Genomic DNA, 23,724 nt, shown 5'->3' on the forward strand with positions numbered 1-23,724 from the left:
CTGGATGTCAGACGAGTGTTGCAACGGTTACGAGAGAACAAGCTGTTCGGTAAGCTTGAGAAATGCGAATTTCACCGATCCCAGGTAACCTTCTTAGGTTACATCATTTCCGCTGAGGGGTTCTCCATGGATCCTGAGAAGGTTTCGGCTGTCTTACAGTGGCCCCAGCCCAGTGGTCTTCGTTCCCTGCAGCGCTTTTTGGGCTTCGCCAATTATTATCGGAAGTTCATCAGGGACTTTTCCATGCTGGCCAAGCCTCTCACGGATCTGACCAGGAAGGGCAGTAATTCCCAGGTCTGGCCGCTCGAGGCCATCCGAGCTTTTGAGGCCCTAAAGTCCGCTTTTGTGTCGGCTCCGATTCTGTCGCATCCCAACCCTGGGTTGCCCTTTGTCCTCGAGGTGGACGCGTCTGAGACGGGAGTAGGCGCCCTTCTGTCTCAGCGTAGAACACCAGAGGGTCCTCTGCTTCCTTGTGGGTTTTACTCCCGGAAACTGTCTTCCGCGGAGTGCAACTATCAGATTGGTGACAGGGAGTTATTGGCCATCGTGCAGGCCCTTAAAGAATGGAGGCACTTGCTCGAGGGTTCGGTGGTTCCGGTTCTCATCCTGACGGACCATAAGAATCTGACCTACCTTTCTGAGGCCAAGAGATTGACACCACGTCAGGCCAGATGGGCTCTGTTCTTGTCACGTTTTAATTACGTGGTCTCCTACCTACCCGGTTCCAAGAACATCAGGGCGGATGCCCTATCACGGCAGTACTCCGAGCTGTCCAGGGAGGAGTCGATTCCGACTTCGGTCATACCTCCGAATCAGATCCTGGCCGCCATTCGCACCAGCCTGACCTCTCCCCTGGGTGAGCAGATTTTGGCGGCTCAATCTGGTGCTCCCCCTGGGAGACCCAACGGCAGATGTTTTGTGCCTGAGGAGTTGCGCACTCGGTTGTTGCGAACCTACCATAACTCCAAGACCGCGGGGCATCCTGGAAAGAATCAGCTGTCCTGGGCTGTTTCACGTCTGTTCTGGTGGCCTTCCCTACGTTCCGACATCGCCGCATATGTAGCAGCATGCTCCGTTTGTGCCCAGAGTAAGTCCCCTCGGCACCTTCCGTTGGGCCTTCTGCAACCCATAGCCACCGGGGAGCGCCCATGGTCACACCTGGGGATGGATTTCATTGTGGACCTCCCTGCATCCCGAGGCCATACGGTCATTCTCATGATTGTGGATCGGTTTTCCAAAATGTGCCACTGTGTTCCTCTCAAGAAGTTACCCTCTGCACAAGAGTTGGCCACGATTTTTGCCAGGGAGGTCTTCCGGTTGCACGGTTTGCCCAAGGAGATTGTGTCGGATCGGGGGAGTCAGTTTGTGTCCAGGTTCTGGCGCGCCTTTTGCTCCCAGTTGGGGATTCATCTCTCCTTCTCCTCGGCCTACCACCCTCAGTCCAATGGGGCCGCAGAACGATCCAATCAGGCCTTGGAGCAATTCCTTCGTTGCTATGTCTCCGATCACCAAGACAATTGGGTTGACCTTCTGCCTTGGGCTGAGTTTGCCAGGAACACGGCGGTGAACTCTTCCTCTGGGACGTCTCCCTTCATGGCCAATTATGGGTTCCAACCTGCCGTGTTACCGGAGGTATTCTCTCCCCAGGATATTCCGGCTGTGGAGGATCACCTTTCCGTCCTACGTGCTTCTTGGGTACAGATCCAGAAGTCCCTTGAGGCCTCTGCGCAGCGCCAGAGACTCCAGGCTGATCGCAGACGAGCGCCTGCTCCTTCCTACCAGGTCGGAGACCGTGTATGGTTGTCCACCCGCAACCTCAACCTTCGAGTGCCCACTCCCAAGCTGGCGCCTCGCTTTGTTGGTCCCTTCCGAGTGCTTCGCAGGGTAAACCCGGTAGCCTATGCCCTTGCGCTTCCTCCTGGCATGCGGATCTCTAACGTGTTTCATGTCTCCCTGTTGAAGCCACTGGTGTGTAATCGTTTCACTTCCTCGGTTCCTCGGCCTCGTCCGGTCCGAGTGGGCAATCATGAGGAGTATGAGGTGAGCAATATCCTGGACTCACGCCTGGTCCGCGGTCGGGTGCAGTTTTTGGTCCATTGGCGTGGTTATGGTCCAGAGGAGCGTTCCTGGGTTCCCTCCGCAGATGTCCATGCTCCTGCCTTGCTCCGAGCCTTCCACGCACGCTTCCCTCAGAAACCGTTTTTTGCTCCGCGGAGGAGGGGCCCTTGAGGGGGAGGTACTGTCATGGTCTTACCTTCTTGCTGTTCTCCTTCGTTTGACATGTGCTGGCGGCCATCTTGGTTTCTGGGTTTCTTGTAGCCTTCCACCCTGCGGCTCCTCCTTCCCACTGGGAGGAGCTGGATGCCTAGCTCATATATATAGGAGGTCTGTGGCTTCAGTTCCTTGCTTGGTCCTCCTGTGTTCACATGCTTCTAAGACTGCTGCTTCTGGTTCCTGATCCTGGCTTCGTCTGACTACCCTGCTGGTTCCTGATCCTGGCTTCGTCTGACTACCCTGCTGGTTCCTGATCCTGGCTTCGTCTGACTACCCTGCTGGTTCCTGATCCTGACTTCGTCTGACTACCCTTCTGGTTCCTGATCTCTGGCCTCTCAAAGACTCTGCTTCGGTTTCACCATTCGTTTGGACTCTTGCTTTACAGCTTTATTTTCAATAAAGCCTTCTTATTTTCACTTATCCCTTGTTGTATGTCTGGTTCATGGTTCCGTGACAGCTCGGCCCCACACAATTCCTGTCAACGGATATATTATATTTTTATCCCCATTAACCATATTCAACATTGCCACTCCTCTGATAATTAAACACAAGTCCTTTCAGATCACTCACTTGTGGAACTAATTTACACACTACCCTCGTCCTCACCTCCTTCTAGATGCTGGAGACTAAATGACCTTCTTCTTAAACCCCCCAAAATGTTCAAAAAATAAAGCGACACCTAAAGGAATTCTTTGAAACAAATGATAATGGGGAGATCTCACTGCAGACATTCTGGGAGGCGCACAAATCACATATCAGAGTGCATATGTTCATAGAGAAAGACTAAGAAAATATTAGATTTACAGCAGAAAATCTCACAACTGGAGTGTCTGCACAAGAGATCATTATTAGCTTTACATCTAACAGAATTAACATCCCTCCGAAATGAGCTTAAAAATATTCTTAATCTTCGCTCAGCTAAAGCTTACCTGTATGCAAAATATAAACATTACGCTCATGGCGATAAGCCGACCAGGTATATGCTGGCTCAGATTAAAAATAGGAAAAACAAATAAATCAGGGCTAGCCTCAAAAGCTCCTTGGCCACTTTACTACACAAAACAGAGGATATTGCACAAGAATTCAGCGACTTTTATACACAGCTATATAATTTACAAAAATCTCAGGGGTCCGTCAATACCAAGACTAAAAAAGAAATCATAGATAATTTCCTCTCCACATTATCTCTCTCCCAAGTAGCTGTCACAGCCTATGGTGTACGCTGTGACACTGTTGCCACACTTTCGGTAACGTGTTGCTGTGAGAGCATGTGGTGGCAGTGTCTCGGCCTTTTTGGTAATTGCCGTGACATGGTTGCCACGCATGCTGTTGCCGGTGGTTACGTGTTTGGTATGATTGTGTGTGCACTTCCCCTTTAAGTTGTAGCCTCCCTCTGTCTGGTGCTGTAAGGGTTAACTCCCTGACTGGGTGTGGTCACTTGGCTTATATCTTCTGTGGTTTCCTGGCTGGAGTGAGTTGTACTTCAGCTGTCGTTGGTGCTGGAGTTCTGCTCCAGTCCAGGGTGTTCCATCTGTCCAGTGAGGGCCACCCTTGTGGTCATCTATGTCATCCCGGTGTCTCCTTCCCTTCTTGTCCCTATTTGTATGGAGTGGGTTAGGTTCAGGGTGTTTGTATGTCTAGTTTGGTGTTACATGTCTGGTGGTGTTTGGTGTCATGTTTGCTAGATAATCACCTGTCTCATGTTTATTGCAGCTATTGGGGTCCTGGGTTCCTGTGTGGTTTGTGGTGTGTGCTGTGTCCTTTAATGTTGGTGTGGACAGCAGCACTAGTGCACGGGTTCCAGTCAGTGTGTCTGTGGCAGGTAAGTGTGTTATTGGTTTCGCTTACCTGCCATCTCCATATGCTGTATGTGTTCCCCTCTCCTTGCAGCCTGGCCTCAGATAGAGACTCCTGTTCCTCCATTACTGGGATGAACAGGTTGTCTCTTCCCTGCTCCTTGGTGAGGGATTACCAGGGCGACTTAGGGTCTTTAGGAATCCTGAGTATGAGTCGTCCTACCATCTGGGTCCGCTCATACGGTGTGGAGTCAGGGAGAGCATTAGGGATGCTGTAGGAGGTGACCTGCTCCCTTATTACTCCTTTTGTCCAGGCTGATTCCCTTTTCTTCCCTTTGACACCGCACGGTGGGGGGTTTCCCCCACTCCCCACCGTGACAGTATGACCACAAAGGCTCCTTGCTTGGAGCCTTCGGAAGAGGGCCCAGCATGTGGCGCCTGCCATTTTCTGGCGCACATGCTTATCCTCCGGAGGGAGGGTGAAAGGTGAGACGCTGTTAATAGTGCGGTTCCCTGTGACAGTTGGTTGCAGTTGGTGTGAACCGTCACTGGTGTTTGCGTTTCTCCTTGTCCATTTCTCAGTGGTTTGTTGCTTGTGTTGTGTGTTGGATGCATTCCTTTGGTGTACTGGCTGTGTGCTAGTTGGGGATGCATGCTGGCAGCGACCTGGTGTGAACCGTGTCTGAGGTGGACGCAGTGTTCAGTGCAGTTTCTGTGGGCTGTTTGGTGGCTGGTGCCCTGGTTACTGTGTGTTGCTCCAGGGTCTGGCGGCAGTCTTAGAGAGACATTCTTGCTCTGATCCTGAATCTTCTTACTTCCCCTTGTCCATGTCTCAGTGGTTTTGCTGGCTGCATTCCTGTGGTTTACTGGCTGTGTGCTGGTTGGGAATGCTTGCTGGCAGCGACCTTGGGTGAACTGGGTCTGAGGTTGACACAGTGTTCAGTGTGGTCTCTCTGAGCTGTATGGTGGCTGGCTGCCTGGTTTCTAGGTGGTTCCGGGGGCTGGCAGCAGTCTTTTAGAGACTTCCTTGCACTGACACTGATCCTGTTACTTTCCCCTACCCTCCCGCCCTGTTGTTTTTTTTCCCGGGTTTTCTGTTTAGTTTCCATTTTTTTTTTTGGGCGGGCTTTAAGGGGTGGGAGTGTCACAGCCTATGGTGTACGCTGTGACACTGTTGCCACACTTGCGGTTGCCCGCGGCAACGTGTTGCTGTGAGAGCATGTGGTGGCAGTGTCTCGGCCTTCTTTGGTGATTGCCATGACATGGTTGCCACGCATGCTGTTGCCGGTGGTTAAGTGTTTGGTATGCTTGTGTGTGCACTTCCCCTTTAAGTTGTAGCCTCCCTCTGTCTGGTGCTGTAAGGGTTAACTCCCTGACTGGGTGTGGTCACTTGGCTTATATCTTCTGTGGTTTCCTGGCTGGAGTGAGTTGTACTTCAGCTGTCATTGGTGCTGGAGTTCTGCTCCAGTCCAGGGTGTTCCATCTGTCCAGTGAGGGCTACCCTTGTGGTCATCTGTCATCCCGGTGTCACCTTCCCTTCTTGTCCCTATTTGTATGGAGTGGGTTAGGTTCAGGGTGTTTGTATGTCTAGTTTGGCGTTACATGTCTGGTGGTGTTTGGTGTCATGTTTGCTAGATATTCCCCTGTCTCATGTTTATTGCAGCTATGGGGGTCCTGGGTTCCTGTGTGGTGTGTGCTGTGTCCTTTAATGTTGGTGTGGACAGCAGAACTAGTGCACGGGTTCCAGTCAGTGTGCCTGTGGCAGGTAAGTGTGTTATTGGTTTCGCTTACCTGCCATCTCCATATGCTGTATGTGTTCCCCTCTCCTTGCAGCCTGGCCTCAGATAGAGACTCCTGTTCCTCCATTACTGGGATGAACAGGTTGTCTCTTCCCTGCTCCTTGGTGAGGGATTACCAGGGTGACTTAGGGTCTTTAGGAATCCTGAGTATGAGTCGTCCTACCATCTGGGTCCGCTCATATGGTGAGGAGTCAGGGAGAGGATTAGGGACGCTGTAGGATGTGACCTGCTCCCTTATTACTCCTTTTGGCCAGGCTGATTCCCTTTGACACCACACGGTGGGGGGGTTTCCCCCACTCCCCACCGTGACAGTAGCAGAGGCTCAATCCCCAAAACTCTGTTCCACTATATCCATTCAAGAAACCAAAGAAGCAATTGCCACTACACCTAAAAATAAATGTCCCGGACCACACGTATTGTCCCCATTCTACTACGATACTTGTTTGGAGACTCTGCTTCCGTACCTTAAGAAGTTATATAATGCTGCACTAACTGGTATCCATAAAGATGGGAAGGATCCTATTCTATGTGGCAACTATCGGCCCATCTCCTTGCCTAACGTGGACCTTAAATCAAAAATATTGGCCCATAGATTATACAGTACCCTTCCATCTCTAATTTCACCCAATCAAGTTGGGTTTGTACCTGGCAGGGAGGGTAAGGACAACATTTACAGAGTATCGCAACTTATCACATATGCTAAAACATCGGATAAACCGTTAATACTGCTAAGTACAGACGCCGTAAAGGCTTTCGACCGGGTAGACAGATTTTATCTGTGGTCCTCTCTAACGGCCTTCTGTATTCAACACACCTTCATTGAAGTTATTTTTTCCATATACAAAGACCCTACCGCTAGAGTAATGTTGAATGATGTACTGTCGTCTGTGTTCCCTATTTCTAATGGTACTCGACAGGGTTGTCCGTTATCTCCTCTGCTCTTTGTGCTAACTCTGGAGACCTTATTGCAGAAAATAAGACAGGACAACCACATATTTGGAATTAGCTGTGGAGGAAGGGAACATAAGGCTGCAGCATATGCTGATGATTTTGCTGATGCTGACTGATCCTTCCACCTCACTTCCAATAAGTTCTTATTCAACGATTTTAGTCCTGAGAAATTTAATGGGTTTTGTCGTACAGTCAGGTGCATAAATATTGGGACATCAACACAATTCTAACATTTTTGGCTCTATACACTACCACAAAGGATTTGAAATAAAACGAACAAGATGTGCTTTAACTGTAGACTGTCAGCTTTAATTTGAGGGTATTTACATCCAAATCAGGTGAACGGTGTAGGAATTACAACAGTTTGCATATGTGCCTCCCACTTGTTTATTGAACCAAAAGTAATGGGACAGAATAATAATCATAAATCAAACTTTCACTTCTTAATACTTGGTTGCAAATCCTTTGCAGTCAATTACAGCCTGAAGTCTGGAACGCATAGACATCACCAGACGCTGGGTTTCATCCCTGGTGATGCTCTGCCAGGCCTCTACTGCAACTGTCTTCAGTTCCTGCTGATTTCCCTTCAGTTTTGTCTGAAATGCATGCTCAATCGGATTAAGGTCAGGTGATTGACTTGGCCATTGCATAACATTCCACTTCTTTAAAAACTCTTTGGTTGCTTTTGCAGTATGCTTTGGGTCATTGTCCATCTGCACTGTGAAGCGCCGTCCAATGAGTTCTGAAGCATTTGGCTGAATATGAGCAGATAATATTGCCCGAAACACTTCGGAATTCATCCTGCTGCTTTTGTCAGCAGTCACATCATCAATAAATACAAGAGAACCAGTTCCATTGGCAGCCATACATGCCCACGCCATGACACTACCACCACTATGCTTCACTGATGAGGTGGTATACTTAGGATCATGAGCAGTTCCTTTCCTTCTCCATACTCTTCTCTTCCCATCACTCTGCTACAAGTTGATCTTGGTCTCATCTGTCCATAGGATGTTGTTCCAGAACTGTGAAGGCTTTTTTAGATGTCGTTTGGCAAACTCTAATCTGGCCTTCCTGTTTTTGAGGCTCACCAATGGTTTACATCTTGTGGTGAACCCTCTGTATTCACTCTGGTGAAGTCTTCTCTTGATTGTTGACTTTGACACACATACACCTACCTCCTGGAGAGTGTTCTTGAGCTGGCCAACTTGTAAAGGGTGTTTTCTTCACCAGGGAAAGAATTATTCGGTCATCCACCACAGTTGTTTTCCGTGGTCTTCCGGGTCTTTTGGTGTTGCTGAGCTCACCGATGTATTCCTTCTTAAGAATGTTCCAAACAGTTTTGGCCACGCCTAATGTTTTTGCTATCTCTCTGATGGGTTTGTTTAATTTTTTTCAGCCTAATGATGGCTTGCTTCACTGATAGTGACAGCTCTTTGGATCTCATCTTGAGAGTTGACAGCAACAGATTCCAAATGCAAATAGCACACTTGAAATGAACTCTGAATTGTAATCGGGATAATGAGGGAATAACACACACCTGGCCATGGAACAGCTGAGAAGCCAATTGTCCCATTACTTTTGGTTCCTTAACAAGTGGGAGGCACATATGCAAACTGTTGTAATTCCTACACCGTTCACCTGATTTGGATGTAAATACCCTCAAATTAAAGCTGACAGTCTGCAGTTAGAGCTCATCTTGTTCGTTTCATTTCAAATCCATTGTGGTTGTGTATAATAGAGCCAAAAATGTTACAATTGTGTCGATGTCCCAATATTTATGCACCTGACTGTATGTCTGTGAGAAGCTTTGACTTGTTGTTAGCGACTCTGCGCCCTGGCCTCACATACCAGGACACAAATATGAGGCGCTGCATTTCTCCTGAGGAAAGGCTCATCGTGATGTTGAGGTATGTATTTCTAACAGTATTTTATATTTGTAGCATGTGCAAACTAGTAAATCTTGCTTTTGTTTCTATTTGTAATATGTGTAATAGTGTAGCTACAATGCGATAATGTGCATATGTAGCTTTGGTGTATTTTGTAGGTGTGAGAGTATATCTGTGTTGCATTATTGTTTTTCTATTTGTTTTCCAGATTTTTGGCAACTGGGAATTCATTTACATCTCTGCATTTTGAGTTTCTGCTGGGAGTCTCAACTATTTCTCGGATTGTTCGTCAAACCTGTGATTTGATTTGGCAGCGACTCCAGGAAGCGGTGATGCCAGAGCCCAAGGCTTAGGATTGGATCCGAATTGCTGAGGGTTTTTATGTTGATGCGCAGTTTCCAAACTGCATTGGGGCACTGGATGGCAAACACATACATGTTAAGAAGCCGCCTCACTCAGGGTCCCGGTACTACAATTATAAGCAATACTTTTCAGTAGTGCTGATGGCCTTGGCTGACAGTACTTACAAGTTTATAATTGTGGATATCGGAGCCTATGGGAGCACTGATGATGCGAGCATTTACAGTTCTTCTAGAATGGGTGATCGGCTTCAAGTCAACCAGCTTGCCCCCCCGAGCCCAGAATGCTGCCAGGTTCAACGGGACCACCGGCTCCATCTGTTTTTGTGGCTGATGAAGGGTTTGCTTTGACACCACATGTCATGCACCCCTTCCCCAGACGCAACCTGGATGACAGCAGACGTGTCTTCAACTATCGGCTGAGTAGAGCCCGTCGGTATATTGAGTGTGCGTTTGGAATACTCACACACAAGTGGAGAGTATTACTGTCATCCTTACAGATGGCACTGGAGAATGCCACCCTGGTTATTCAAGCATGTGTGATCCTGCATAACTTTGTCAGGATTCATAATGCTCCCTCAGAAGTTGATTGATTAGGACCTGGTACATCTTCTTTATCTGGAGGATTGGACCAGACCAGACTATGAAGTGATCTGGACTCTGGTCATCATAGTTGTTTTTGTTTTCTAGTGAGTTTTTTTTATTTAGGTGGGGGGGGTTATATGTAGATAGTGTAGGGATTTACAAGACAAAGAGGACCCTTGCGTGGGCTGGGGTTAAAATTTGGCAAAAAAATAAATAATTGCCTGTCTTAAATCATGGTTATTTTTTAAATGTGCATGAATATAGAATTTTTTATTATTTTGTCTACAAAAACCCTCTAATACCGCTTTATAATTATATGTTTAGGATATATTTAATGTTTGCTGACGTGCCCACGTTTCTATAGTATTTACGCAGAACACTTCAAGACGCTGTCCCAAGATCCCAGCTTTGGAGGTTATCCCCGCTCTTTAGAACATTTGAAAAATCCTTTTGGCATATTTATGGTTGTCTTAAAGCAGGGATGGGCAACCTGTGGCCCTCCCGCTCTTGCCAAAATACAATTCCCAGCATGCCTGGACATCCTACAGCTATTAGGGCATCCTGGGAGTTGTAGTTTGGCAACAGCTGGAGGGCCGCAGGTTGAGCATCCCTGTCTTAAAGTATATGCACAGCCCTAGTTGTAATGATTAAAATAAAGCAATTAAAAATATGTGTATTATGTTTGTACTGTTTGCATTTCAATAAAAAAGGGAATGGTGTTATATTTTGAATGTTATAACATAAAATAAAAGCCGAGACATTTCAGCGTTAATATTTTTTTAAATGATAAATAGAAAATAATAATAACAAAAGTGGCTTAACATTCAGCCTCTTTAAGTAAACAAAACAAAATACATACAAAATTATAAGTCCATAAGTTCCCGGAGAAAAGGTCCTGGACCATGTGCACGAGGGGCAGCCACATGAGTGTCTTGTAGGGTACGTCATTCTGTGGCCGGGAAACATATTCAGGCTCCTGTGTAAATAGGGGCTAGGAATAAGAGCTGGGCCTAGGCTGTTGTGACCCCATGCTGTGCTCAGGTTGGGGATCTGTGGATAACATTAAAGCACGTTGCTTTATGTTATCCACAGTCCACACCAGCTCCATTGGATCCATGATGGCGACCACAGAAGCCATAATGGAAACAAATATAGCTTTTTTCTGTAGCAAAATTTTTTTGACAAGGGAAGCAGGCCCACTGAGCATTCACTCCTTACCTTCATTCCGTTTCTGCCTCAAATACTCAAGCACCTGAGAATCAATCAGGGCTCGAGTATTTGAGGCAGATTCTGGATATTCTCTTGGCCCTCTTCTCCGCCGTGGTTGTCTCCTTGGTCGTTCAGTGCTGGATTCGACTGCAGCATCTCCCTTCACTGCAGAAGACTCCTCCCTCTCTGGACGATCCAGCTGCTGCACTGTTTGGCCCTCATCAGTCTCAGGACGAGGGGATTCCAGGGGAGCCGCAGCTTTATCTTCCTTGCTGGAGCTTGGAGCATGACCTCCCTGTTCCTCCAGGCTGTCAACTGTGCTGTTGAATGAGAGATCATTTTTTAAAAACAATATGTATAAAGGGTATTACCATATAAAACACATTTAATAACCCACACTGGAACACAGGGGTCCAGTAGCCTTTTAACATATCGATTAACTATTTACAGTATTGCTTTTCAATATGAAAAGGCTGGAGAAGGTCTTAATAAAGTGGTTATTTGGTTTCCCAAATGGCACCTAATATAAACCCTTCATATCTCGTGTACTCTACACTGTTCCCATTAGCCATATACTACATTGCAGAGGCCAAGGCCTGTTTCAGTACTTACAGTGATGTACTGTCCTTGTCCACACTATGGTAGAGACCGACTTCCGCCAAGCAATATTGACGACCTGTTAAAAGGGACCTGCACAGATGGATGTTCCTTATCGCTCTCCTCACCTTTTTCTAATGTCAGCCATTTGTGCAGGTCATGTGAGGAGAAACAATGCTAGATGGAAGTCTTCTTCTAGCATGGTCTGGACAAGGGCAGTATATTACCGGCAGAGAACAAAGTGTACCTGCCTTGTGCAATCCAGGCCTAGTTACAGCATAGCCTAAAAAAAATACTTCTATGCTGTTATCATTCATACTAAATAAACGGCGAATGCAAGGTAAGTTTTGGCATGTACAGTCGTGGCCAAAAGTTTTGAGAATTAGATAAATATTGGAAATTGGAAAAGTTGCTGCTTAAGTTTTTATAATAGCAATTTGCATATACTCCAGAATGTTATGAAGAGTGATCAGATGAATTGCATAGTCCTTCTTTGCCATGAAAATTAACTTAATCCCAAAAAAACCTTTCCACTGCATTTCATTGCTGTCATTAAAGGACCTGCTAAGATCATTTCAGTAATCGTCTTATTAACTCAGGTGAGAATGTTGACGAGCACAAGGCTGATTGGGTTAAAATGGCAGACTTGACATGTTAAAAGGAGGGTGATGCTTGAAATCATTGTTCTTCCATGGTGACCTGCAAAGAAACGCGTGCAGCCATCATTGCGTTGCATAAAAATGGCTTCACAGGCAAGGATATTGTGGCTACTAAGATTGCACCTCAATCAACAATTTATAGGATCATCAAGAACTTTAAGGAAAGAGGTTCAATTCTTGTTAAGAAGGCTTCAGGGCGTCCAAGAAAGTCCAGCAAGTGCCAGGATCGTCTCCTAAAGAGGATTTAGCTGCAGAATCAGAGTGCCACCAGTGCAGAGCTTGCTCAGGAATGGCAGCAGGCAGGTGTGAGCGCATCTGCACGCACAGTGAGGCAAAGACTTTTGGAAGATGGCCTGGTGTCAAGAAGGCCAGCAAAGAAGCCACTTATCTCCAAAAAAAACATCAGGGACAGATTGATCTTCTGCAGAAAGTATGCTGAATGGACTGCTGAGGACTGGGGCAAAGTCATATTCTCCGATGAAGCCTCTTTCTGATTGGGGCATCTGGAAAAAGGCTTGTCTGGAGAAGAAACCATCAGTTCTGTGTCATGCCAACAGTAAAGCATCCTGAGACCATTCATGTGTGGGGTTGCTTCTCATCCAAGGGAGTGGGCTCACTCACAATTTTGCCCAAAAACACAGCCATGAATAAAGAATGGTACCAAAACACCCTGCAACAGCAACTTCTTCCAACAGTCCAACAACAGTTTAGTGAAGAACAATGCATTTTCCAGCACGATGGAGCACCGTGCCATAAGGCAAAAGTGATAACTAAGTGGCTCGGGGACCAAAACGTTGACATTTTGGGTCCATGGCCTTGAAACTCCCCAGATCTTAATCCCATTGAGAACTTGTGGTCAATCCTCAAGAGGCGGGTGGACAAACAAAAACCCACAAATTCTGATAAACTCCAAGAAGTGATTATGAAAGAATGGGTTGCTATCAGTTAGGAATTGGCCCAGAAGTTGATTGAGAGCATGCCCAGTCGAATTGCAGAGGTCCTGAAAAAGAAGGGCCAACACTGCAAATACTGACTCTTTGCATAAATGTCATGTAATTGTCGATAAAAGCCTTTGAAACGTATGAAGTGCGTGTAATTATATTTCACTACATCACAGAAACAACTGAAACAAAGATCTAAAAGCAGTTTAGCAGCAAACTTTGTGAAAACTAATTTTTTTATTCTCAAAACTTTTGGCCACGACTGTATACTATTATAACAACTACTAAATACATTTGGTACTAAGATCCAGCACAGGATTCAAGATCACAGCATGACTGCCAGCGGGTCTTTACTCGTTGGACTGTAGAAATATAACATAACAACCCTTCTAAATGTACACACACACACATGTATAAATGCACATGTGTACAAATGGTTAAAACTAAATTTATACATGCAAACACATTTATCCTGGTACCATATACATTAACTTGTTAGTGCAATACACATGTTTTGTAACATTCATTTGGTGCATATACAGTGGGGGAAATAATTATTTGACCCCTCACTGATTTTGTAAGTTTCTCCAATGACAAAGAAATGAAAAGTCTCAGAACAGTATCATTTCAATGGTAGGTTTATTGTAACAGTGGCAGATAGCACATCAAAAGGAAAATCGAAAAAATAACTTTAAATAAAAGATAGCAACTGATTTGCATTTCATTGAGTGAAATAAGTATTTGAACCCTCTAACAAAAAAAGACTTAATACTTGGTGGAAAAACCCTTGTTTGCAAGCACAGAGGTCAAACGTTTCTTGTAATTGATGACCAAGTTTGCGCACATTTTAGGAGGAATGTTGGTCCACTCCTCTTTGCAGATCATCTCTAAATCCCTAAGTAAGGTTTCGAGGCTGTCTCTGTGCAACTCTGAGCTTGAGCTCCCTCCATAGGTTTTCGATTGGATTAAGGTCCGGAGACTGACTAGGCCACTCCATGACCTTAATGTGCTTCTTCTTGAGCCACTCCTTTGTTGCCTTTGCTGTATGTTTTGGGTCATTGTCGTGCTGGAACACCCATCCACGACCCATTTTCAGTTTCCTGGCAGAGGGAAGGAGGTTGTCGCTCAGGATTTCACGATACATGGCTCCGTCCATTTTCCCGTTTATGCGAATAAGTTGTCCTGTGCCCTTAGCAGAAAAACACCCCCAAAGCAAAATGTTTCCACCCCCATGCTTGACGGTGGGGACAGTGTTTTGGGGGTCATAGGCAGCATTTTTCTTCCTCCAAACACAGCGAGTTGAGTTAATGCCAAAGAGCTCTATTTTGGTCTCATCAGACCACAGCACCTTCTCCCAGTCACTCTCTGAATCATTCAGGTGTTCATTGGCAAACTTCAGACGGGCCTGCACATGTGCCTTCCTGAGCAGGGGGACCTTGCGAGCCCTGCAGGATTTTAATCCATTGCGGTGTAATGTGTTTCCAATGGTTTTCTTGGTGACTGTGGTCCCTGCTAATTTGAGGTCATTAACTAACTCCTCCCGTGTAGTTCTAGGATGCTTTTTCACCTTTCTCAGAACCATTGACACCCCACGAGGTGAGATCTTGCGTGGAGCCCCAGAGCGAGGTCGATTGATGGTCATTTTGTGCTCCTTCCATTTTCGAACAATCGCACCAACAGTTGTCACCTTCTCTCCCAGCTTCTTGCTAATGGTTTTGTAGCCCATTCCAGCCTTGTGCAGGTCTACAATTTTGTCTCTGACATCCTTGGACAGCTCTTTGGTCTTTCCCATGTTGGAGAGTTTGGAGTCTGCTTGATTGATTGATTCTGTGGACAGGTGTCTTTTATACAGGTGACTAGTTAAGACAGGTGTCCTTAATGAGGGTGACTAATTGAGTAGAAGTGTCTAACCACTCTGTGGGAGCCAGAACTCTTAATGGTTGGTAGGGGTTCAAATACTTATTTCACTCAATGAAATGCAAATCAGTTGCTATCTTTTATTTAAAGTTATTTTTTCGATTTTCCTTTTGATGTGCTATCTGCCACTGTTACAATAAACCTACCATTGAAATGATACTGTTCTGAGACTTTTCATTTCTTTGTCATTGGACAAACTTACAAAATCAGTGAGGGGTCAAATAATTATTTCCCCCACTGTACATTCAATGGCCCTGTAAACTCAAATTTCAGTCTATTTGATTCTAAAGAGGTTGGGTCACCTCAGCAGATAGCATTTATTATAAGGTAGAACACGTGAAGACTAGTGATGAGCGGCAGGGGTCATATTCGAATTCGCAATATTTCGCAAATATTTTGTAGAATACTCGCAAATTCAAATATTCGTTATATTCTACGATTTTTTTACTTGAAAAATCTGCAAGGTAATGATCGTGTAATATGCGAATTTTCGTAATGCGAATTTTTATTGCGAATTTTTCAACTTACAACTATTAGAGTAATTAGACAAAGAAGATTATAGCACTATATTAGCTAAATTGCTCTATATTCGTGTTTTTTTTTTTAAATATTCGCTATATTGCTATAACTTAGTTTTTTTGAATATTCGTAGTATTCTAAAACAAGAATATATAGCAATATAGCGAATATTAAAAAAAACGAATATAGAGAAATTTAGCTAATATAGTGCTATAATATTCTTTGTCTAATAGTTGTAATTTTTTTCTCATCTGAAGTTCAGATTGGAAAAAAATTACAACTATTAAAAAAAAAGATTATAACACTATATTAGTTAAATTGCTCTATATTCGTTTATTTTTCGAATATTCGCTCTATTGCTATAACTTTGTTTTTTCGAATATTCGTAATATTCTAAAACAAGAATATATAGCAATATAGCGAATATTCGAAAAAAAGCGAATATAGAGCAATTTAGCTAATATAGTGCTATAATCTTCTTTGTCTAATAGTTGTAAGTTGAAAAATTCGCAATAAAAATTCGCATTACGGAAATTCGCAAACAGCACTACTCCTAAAGTCAAATATACTGCAGCCTTCTCATTGGCCCACAAGCTAGAAGCAGGGAGGGATCATGTGTACTGCTGAAAAAAAAAATTGAATATTCGAAATTACGAATATATCACTATATTCGAAATTACGAATATATCACTATATTCGAAATATTCGTGAATTTTCGAAGTACCTATATTCGCGATAAAAAAATTCGAATATTCGTGATCAACACTAGTGAAGACCAGCCACTTTATAACATATTTGTATTACCAACATTTCTTCCTACGCTGGCTGGCCTCATTTTAAAATCACTTTCTACACTTCTTGTTTCCATGGTTACGAACACCATGAAATCCATCTGCAGTGACCGCGCTTGCACAGTACAGGAAAACCAGCTAGACTATCCCAGCTCCAGTGGTCCCAGCCAACAGAGAGGGTGGCAATTTTTTCTATACTATGCAAGCATGGCCACCGCTGCTGGATAGCAGGGTTGTAACCACAGAAACATGCCAGGGCTCAATGACTTGACAAACGTTATATCTTTAAAATACAAGGATACACAATATACGGCTCTACAGCTGTTTACAAACTACACCTCCAAGCATGTCCAGATATAAGAAAGAAATCAGGCGACAGCAGGGCATGGTGGGAATTGTAGTTTCACTACAGCAGGAAAGCCACAGGTGACCATGGCTGATGTTATATAATAATCTATAGTGCTGTGGAGGGTGACAAGGAAAATAACTATTTTAGAAAACATCCTCAGGGTGGCCCCTTCACAAATACATTTCCTAATATCCCTGCTTCCCCTATATATACGCCAGTGCACCAAAGCTAGACATAATCAATAAACATTTTCAGGGGAAAACACATCCGCATGTGTTGGCTTACCTAATTTGCCACGTTTGGTGGAATTGGCCTTCTCCCGCTCACTGGCCAGCATCTTGCGGGTGACCTCGTCCCATGCCCGCTCCTTTGTAAGGCTACTTTCACACTCGCGTTTGGTGCGGATCCGTCATGGATCTGCACAGACGGATCCGTTCAGATAATACAACCGTCTGCATCCGTTCAGAACGGATCCATATGTGTTATCTTTAACCACCTTCGCCAACCTCCGCCTGTTGACTATAAACTTCCGGAAGGTGGATCTCTATCTCTGAATGGACGTTTCTGCACCCTAATCATGCAGCTGCAGAGCGGGTTGTCCGCTGTCAGTGACAGCAGGGCAACCCAGAGAGAAGGCAGGGACAGTTCCCAGGTGTTCCTTGCCTTTTAGATCACTGTATACACAGCGCTCACCGAGCGCTGTCTACACAGATCAGGAAGCGCTTTATGAATGAAGCAGGCGCGTGACGTAGTGAGTTACGCTGCCGGCTCCCGCCCACTCGCCCGGCCTCTTGCCTGCTATGCAAGTTAATAGTAAGTACCGTACTAAAGCCTGGATAGGAGTTGAATTAACATTGCCTATATGATTACTACAGTGAGCGGGCCCGGTGTAGTAGAATACAGTTACTGCACTGGGCCCCGCTGCCATTACAAAACAGGATGCCGGCCCCCAGTCCCTCCCTCCCACTGATACACACGCCGGCTGCGCTGTGCGGCAGTGATGTATCAATGTAAAATTGTAGCATTCGCCCCATAAGATGCAGCGCTATTTTTCCCCCCTATTGGGGGGGAAATAGTGCTTCTTATAGGGCGAAACAGGCAAATGGCCTGGATGTGAAGTGGTTAACGTAGCCAAGACGGATCCGTCTTGAACACCATTGAAAGTCAATGAAGGACGGATCAGTTTTTTATTGTGCCAGATTGTGTCATAGAAAACGGATCCGTCCCCATTGACTTACATTGTGTGCCATGACGGATCCGTTTGGCTCAGTTTTGTCAGACGGACATCAAAACTCTGCAAGCAGCCTTTTGGTGTCCACCTCCAAAGCGGAATGGAGACGGAACGGAGGCAAACTGATGCATTCTGAGCGGATCCTTATCCATTCAGAATGCATTAGGGCAAAACTGATCAGTTTTGGACCGCTTGTGAGAGCCCTGAACGGATCTCACAAACGGAAACCCAAAACACCAGTGTGAAAGTAGCCTGATCCGATCATGGTAAGGATCAGTCCGGCTGTCCCACTGCTGAGGGATATCAGCTTCTCGACATGTTCTCAGCCAAGGTAGACCAGTTGGGGCCGGTTTCAGCACCTGCACATGTGCTCAGCAAGTGTTTGTAAACACCAAACACATGGCGAAAGTGGGCTGGCCCTTGCATTTCTACAGCATGGATCCGCAAGAAACAGATGGCATACGGATGTGTTCAGTATGCATTCCAATTTTTTTGCGGCCCCATTGACTTGAATGGAGCGACGGAACTTTATTTGCGGACAATAATAGGACAAGTTCTATCTTTTAGCAGAACGGATATACGGAAATATGGAAACAGAATGCACATGGAGTACATTCAGTTTTTTTTGCGGAACCATTGAAATAAATGGTTCCGAATGCGGACTGCAAACGGAAACCACAAAAACGGAACGGAAATGAAAAAAAAAAAAGTTTGTGTGAAAGAGGCCTTAAAGGGAGTCTGTCAGCTGTTTTTCATCAATATAACTAAGAGCACTGCCCCATAGAAGACTGCGGACACATCCCAAACCTACCTGTGTGCACTTTGTGTCTTTATTCCATGTCTAGGAAAAGCACTTTTATTCTGCAGTTATATTGGTGAAATTGAGGTGACAGACTCCCATTAAGGGCTCATTCAGACGGCCGTATCCTATCCGCAAAAATGCGAATCCGTTTTTTTGCGGATTAGATTCTGACCCATTCACTTCTATGGGGCTATGTCCTATATTTGTCCGTGAAAATCAGGACATGGCCCCATTGAAGTCTATGGGTCCACAAAAATACTGAATACGAAAACGGATAGCATTCAGTATATTTGCGGACAGCATACGGCCGTCTGAATGAGCCCTAAAGGCTATCATGGTTAACAGTAAGATGGCAATGAAGGCTGCAATAGAGATCTATCCTCTTCAGCGATGAGTCCTGCTTTTGTATTAGAAGCAGTGATATCCGGAGATTGGTCTGCAGACAACGTGGGCAATGCCGTGAAGAGGCCTTTACTAGGGATCATACTGGTCTTAGTCCGGGGTTTGTGGTGTGAGGATGCATAATTTATGTTAGACAGACCTCTCTAGTCTTCATTTCAGGTACAGCTAAGTGTTACATTGATTTGGTCATGAAACCAGTGGTATAGCCATTTCTTCAAAGTGTCCCAGGAATATGGCAGGCCACATGGTGCTTGTGCTACTGTGAGCAGTCTGTGTGGCCTAAATATGCTACTTGTCTCCCATCAAGCACATCTGGTACATCATTGGTCAGCAATTGCAAAGGGAGCTGCCAGCAGCAGATCTTGATGATTTGTGTATTTAGCCTAGCAGAACATTGCTCAGATAACCATAAATACCAAGATGCATAAGCGTGTGGATTTCTGCACATGGCGCTTAGACTCAATAATATAGAGAGATATCTTGAATATTTTGTTTCCATTATCATTAACAGATCTATCGACCCTGTGATTTTCTATAATTTTTCTATAATAAAACTTTTCCCTCTTGATGTTGCAATTTCAATGTTCAGTGTATAATGGGGTATTATACTGTGTGGTAGGCACATAACAGGACATTATAATGTGGGAGGAACATAAGGAGGCATTATACTGTGTGGGAACACATAATGGAGAATGATACTATGTAGGAAGACACATAAGAGGGCATCATTCTGTATGGGAGGCATGTAACTGAACATTATACTGTGTGGGGCACATAAGAGGGCATTATCCTGTATGGGAGGCACACAAATGGGCATTATACTCTGTGGGGACACATAAGGGGACATTATGATGTGTGGGGGACACATAAAGAGGTATTTTACTGTGTAGCCAGTATACAGAATAATTTAAAAACCTTGCTGACTCTTTTGCTGCAAATTTAACCCTTTATAATGTGGCAGATCTGCTTCAAAATCCAAATGTAGCATATGCAAATTTCCAATTTGGATTTTTTTCTCAGCCCCAATACCAAGCTATACAATGTACGGCGCTGTGCTTGGTAAGCTGCAATAAGGCTGTGGTGCTCACAGGTGTGCCAGTGCCTTCTCAAACAGCTGAGTGTCGGACCCCCACCGATCAGTATCAAAATCTTGGAAAACCTCTTTAATTTATTGACTGCTTTTTTTTTGGCAAGTAATAAAAAAACAACCACGTTTTAATAAATTTGACACATTCTACAGCTGACACAATGCCATGTATGCCTTTCTTTTATACAATGTGTGACTAAATCTGGCATGTTTTTCTTTATAAATCTCCTCTACTGAATGAGTGTATTCTTACTTATACCTTTTATATATAATGCATATTTGGAATAGAAAGTGTCTGCTTTTGCTGCTGATATATTTCAGTATTCTGTTGAGGTATTTAGATTTCTTTGTTATCTTCTGCAACTAACTTCACAGATCTCAAAAGTATAAGCATATCTGAAATCATTTCATTTTTCATTTCCATGCATACCGTACGTTCAGTCAGTGATCACAAATTGGCACCTGGAGAAACCTATATACCATGCTGTGTGCAACAAAAAATCATCTAGAAGTTGGATGAAAATGTTGAAAATGTACTTGTACTCATTGGGAGCACCATCCACACTGTCAGCTGCCTTTTCAGCATCATTGATCTCACTGACTTTAAGTTCCTCTTCACTATTTGACAGAGGCTGCTAAAACATACAGAGCAGCTTGTGAAAAAAGGCAGAGGAAAGCACAAAGACAAGGAGACAAGTCCAGTACGAGTTAGTAATTACAATAATATGAACTGCACTAATGTACACTCATTGACAGCAAAATAACGCATCCAGATTGAAATGTCAAATGCAAAACTCGGTATGTAGTTATGTCTAAGGATTCATGCACACAAACGTATTTCTTGTCCCATTCACTTCAACGGGGCCACAAAAGATGCAGACAGCACACAGTGCGCTGTCCGCATCCGTTTGTCCGTTCCGTTGCATCCGCAAAAATATAGAACATGTCCGTTACGGACAAGGATTGGACTGTTTTATTATGGGCTGGACATTCTGTTCCGCAGAATGCACATGGCCAGTATTCGTGTTTTGCGGATCTGCAATTTGCAGACCGCAAAACAGCCAACGGTTGTATGCATGAGCCCTAAGGCAGATATTTAAATGATCATAGGTGTGGTCTGATAAGGCTACATCCCCATTTCCGGTAACCTTCTCCAGCAGGCTGCATCAGAGAAAAGCAGGATGGTTGGTTGACAAATTGCCCTCCATTTAGGTTTTTCTGACCCAGCTGTTAGGAGGTGTTAGAAGCAGTGTGTTATGGATAGTGGATATGGACCCACTGTGCCAACTAACCAGTTTGACTTTGGGCTAAATCTAATGGTGCTTTCCTGGTGGTTGCCTGGTATTCACCCTTTAACCCCTGTACAGGGATCCGGACTTTGCTGCAGGGAACCAACCAGACTTCTAGTAGTCCTGGTGTAGTTGACAACTGACCTATGGGGCTCAGAGACACCAGCGTGAAGTACCAAGGACTCAGGCCATGGGCATAGGGATCGCCATAGCAGCCATAGCAATGGCTATGGGGCCCTACGCCACTGGGGGCCTGGGCCACCGGCTGAGGATTTTATTTTTAATTCATGTGGCCGCTGGCCCCTCCAGGACAGACCGAGAAAGCGATATCTGCAGGGCCTGCAGGCTGTGGGCGGTGCGATAAGGGGCGGCCGGAGGCAGAGAGGCGTACCTGCAGTGAGGAAAGGGAGTGGTCCTGCTCCCAGTCTGGGCGGCAGTCCTACTGGCCGGAAGTGGAGGAGTACAGCGAAACTGTGTGCTGCTGGGCCTGGCAGCGCTGCTGGAGTGTGGGCGCGCAGACGTTCAAGTGGCTGTGAGGTGAGGGTCGGCTGACTCTGGGACTGCTAAAACTTACTCTGGAGTCCTGGACCATTATATCTGAGGAGAAGGTGGGAGCAGGACCCTGGAGGTCTGGACCAGTACATTTAAGGAGAAGGGGGGAGCAGGACCCTGGAGGTCTCGATCAGTACATTTAAGGAGAAGGGGGAGCAGGACCCTGGAGGTCTGGTCTGGACCATTATATAGGGGGGAACAGGACACTGGAGGTCTGGACCATTATATCTGGGGAGGAGGGGGGAATGGGATCCCCGAGGTCTGGACAATTATATCTGGGGAGGAGGGGGGAGCAGGACCCTGGAGGTCTGGACAATTATATTTAAGGAGAAGGGGGGAGCAGGACCCTGGAGGTCTGGACCATTATATCTGGGGAGGAGGGGGAATGGGATCCCCGAGGTCTGGACAATTATATCTGGGGAGGAGGGGGGAGCAGGACCCTGGAGGTCTGGACCATTATATTTAAGAAGGGGAGCAGGACCCTGGAGGTCTGGATCATTCTATTTAGGGGGGAGCAGGACCCTGGAGGTCTGGACCATTATATAGGGGGGGGAACAGGACACTGGAGGTCCGGACCACTCTATTTAGGGGGGAGCAGGACACTGGAGGTCTGGATCATTATATTTAGGGAGGAGGGGGAAGCAGGACCCTGGAGGTCTGGACCATTATATAGGGAGGAGGGGGAGCAGGACACTGGGGGTCTGGACCATTATATTTAGGGAGGAGGGGGGAGCAGGACGCTGGAGGTCTGGACCATTATATATAGGGAGTAGGGGGAAGCATGATCCTGAAGGTCTGGACCATTATATATGGGGAGTAGAGGAAAGCAGGAACCTGGAGGTCTGGACCATTATATAGGCAGGAGGGGGGAACAGGACACTTGATGTCTGGACCATTATATCTGGGGACTGGCGGTGGGAGATTTAGGATGGGTGTGGGGGTGGGAGGTCTAGGAGGGGTGTGGGGATGTTGGAGTGGGAGGTCCTGGAGGGGTGTTTAGGTGGGAGCTCTGGAAGGGGTGGGAGGTCTGAGAGGTATGTGAGGGTGGGAGATCCGGGAGGGGAGCCCATAAAAATGTTTTGCTATGGGGCCCAGTCATTTCTAGATACGCTACTGACTCAGGCAAAAGGCATAACCTGAACACAGTCAAAGGTCTGGGCAGGCTGAGTACCTGTGTAGTTCAGGTAGCAATTCCTAGGTCTGGGCAGGCTCCAAGGAGCAGAATCGGTAGACAGACAAGGTACAGTACATGGGTAGTCTGACAAGAGATCACAGGTTACTAAAGACTAAAAAAACTCAAGCTCAGGCAAGGGGGTGGATCCACAGCTAAATAGAGAGACTGATCAGTACCTTATTCAGCAGCTGAACAGGTAGCAGAAGGGAAGGATTAACTCTAGCAGTGCTGAAAGGAAGTTCACTGAGCACTAGCCCCAATACACACAGGGAGAGTGGAGCGACACGCGTGCCTGCCTGGGACAGTGGCGGACACAGGCCACAAGGGCTCATGCACACAAAAGTACTTTGCACCCAATCCACATTTTTTATGTATCGTATGCGGTCCTATTCACTTCAATAGGGCCACAAAAGATGCAGACAGCACACCATGTACTGTCTGCAACCTGACTATTTTTCATCCTGTCTTATGACCAATCTCTTCTACTCGGTCATCTTCCTTGGCAGTAAAAGTGCAGAAGAGCAAGATAACTTAGACTGAGCACTAGTGTTG

Source organism: Bufo bufo, chromosome 1 (genome assembly GCF_905171765.1).
Source record: "Bufo bufo chromosome 1, aBufBuf1.1, whole genome shotgun sequence".
In the NCBI taxonomy this organism is placed as follows: domain Eukaryota; kingdom Metazoa; phylum Chordata; class Amphibia; order Anura; family Bufonidae; genus Bufo; species Bufo bufo.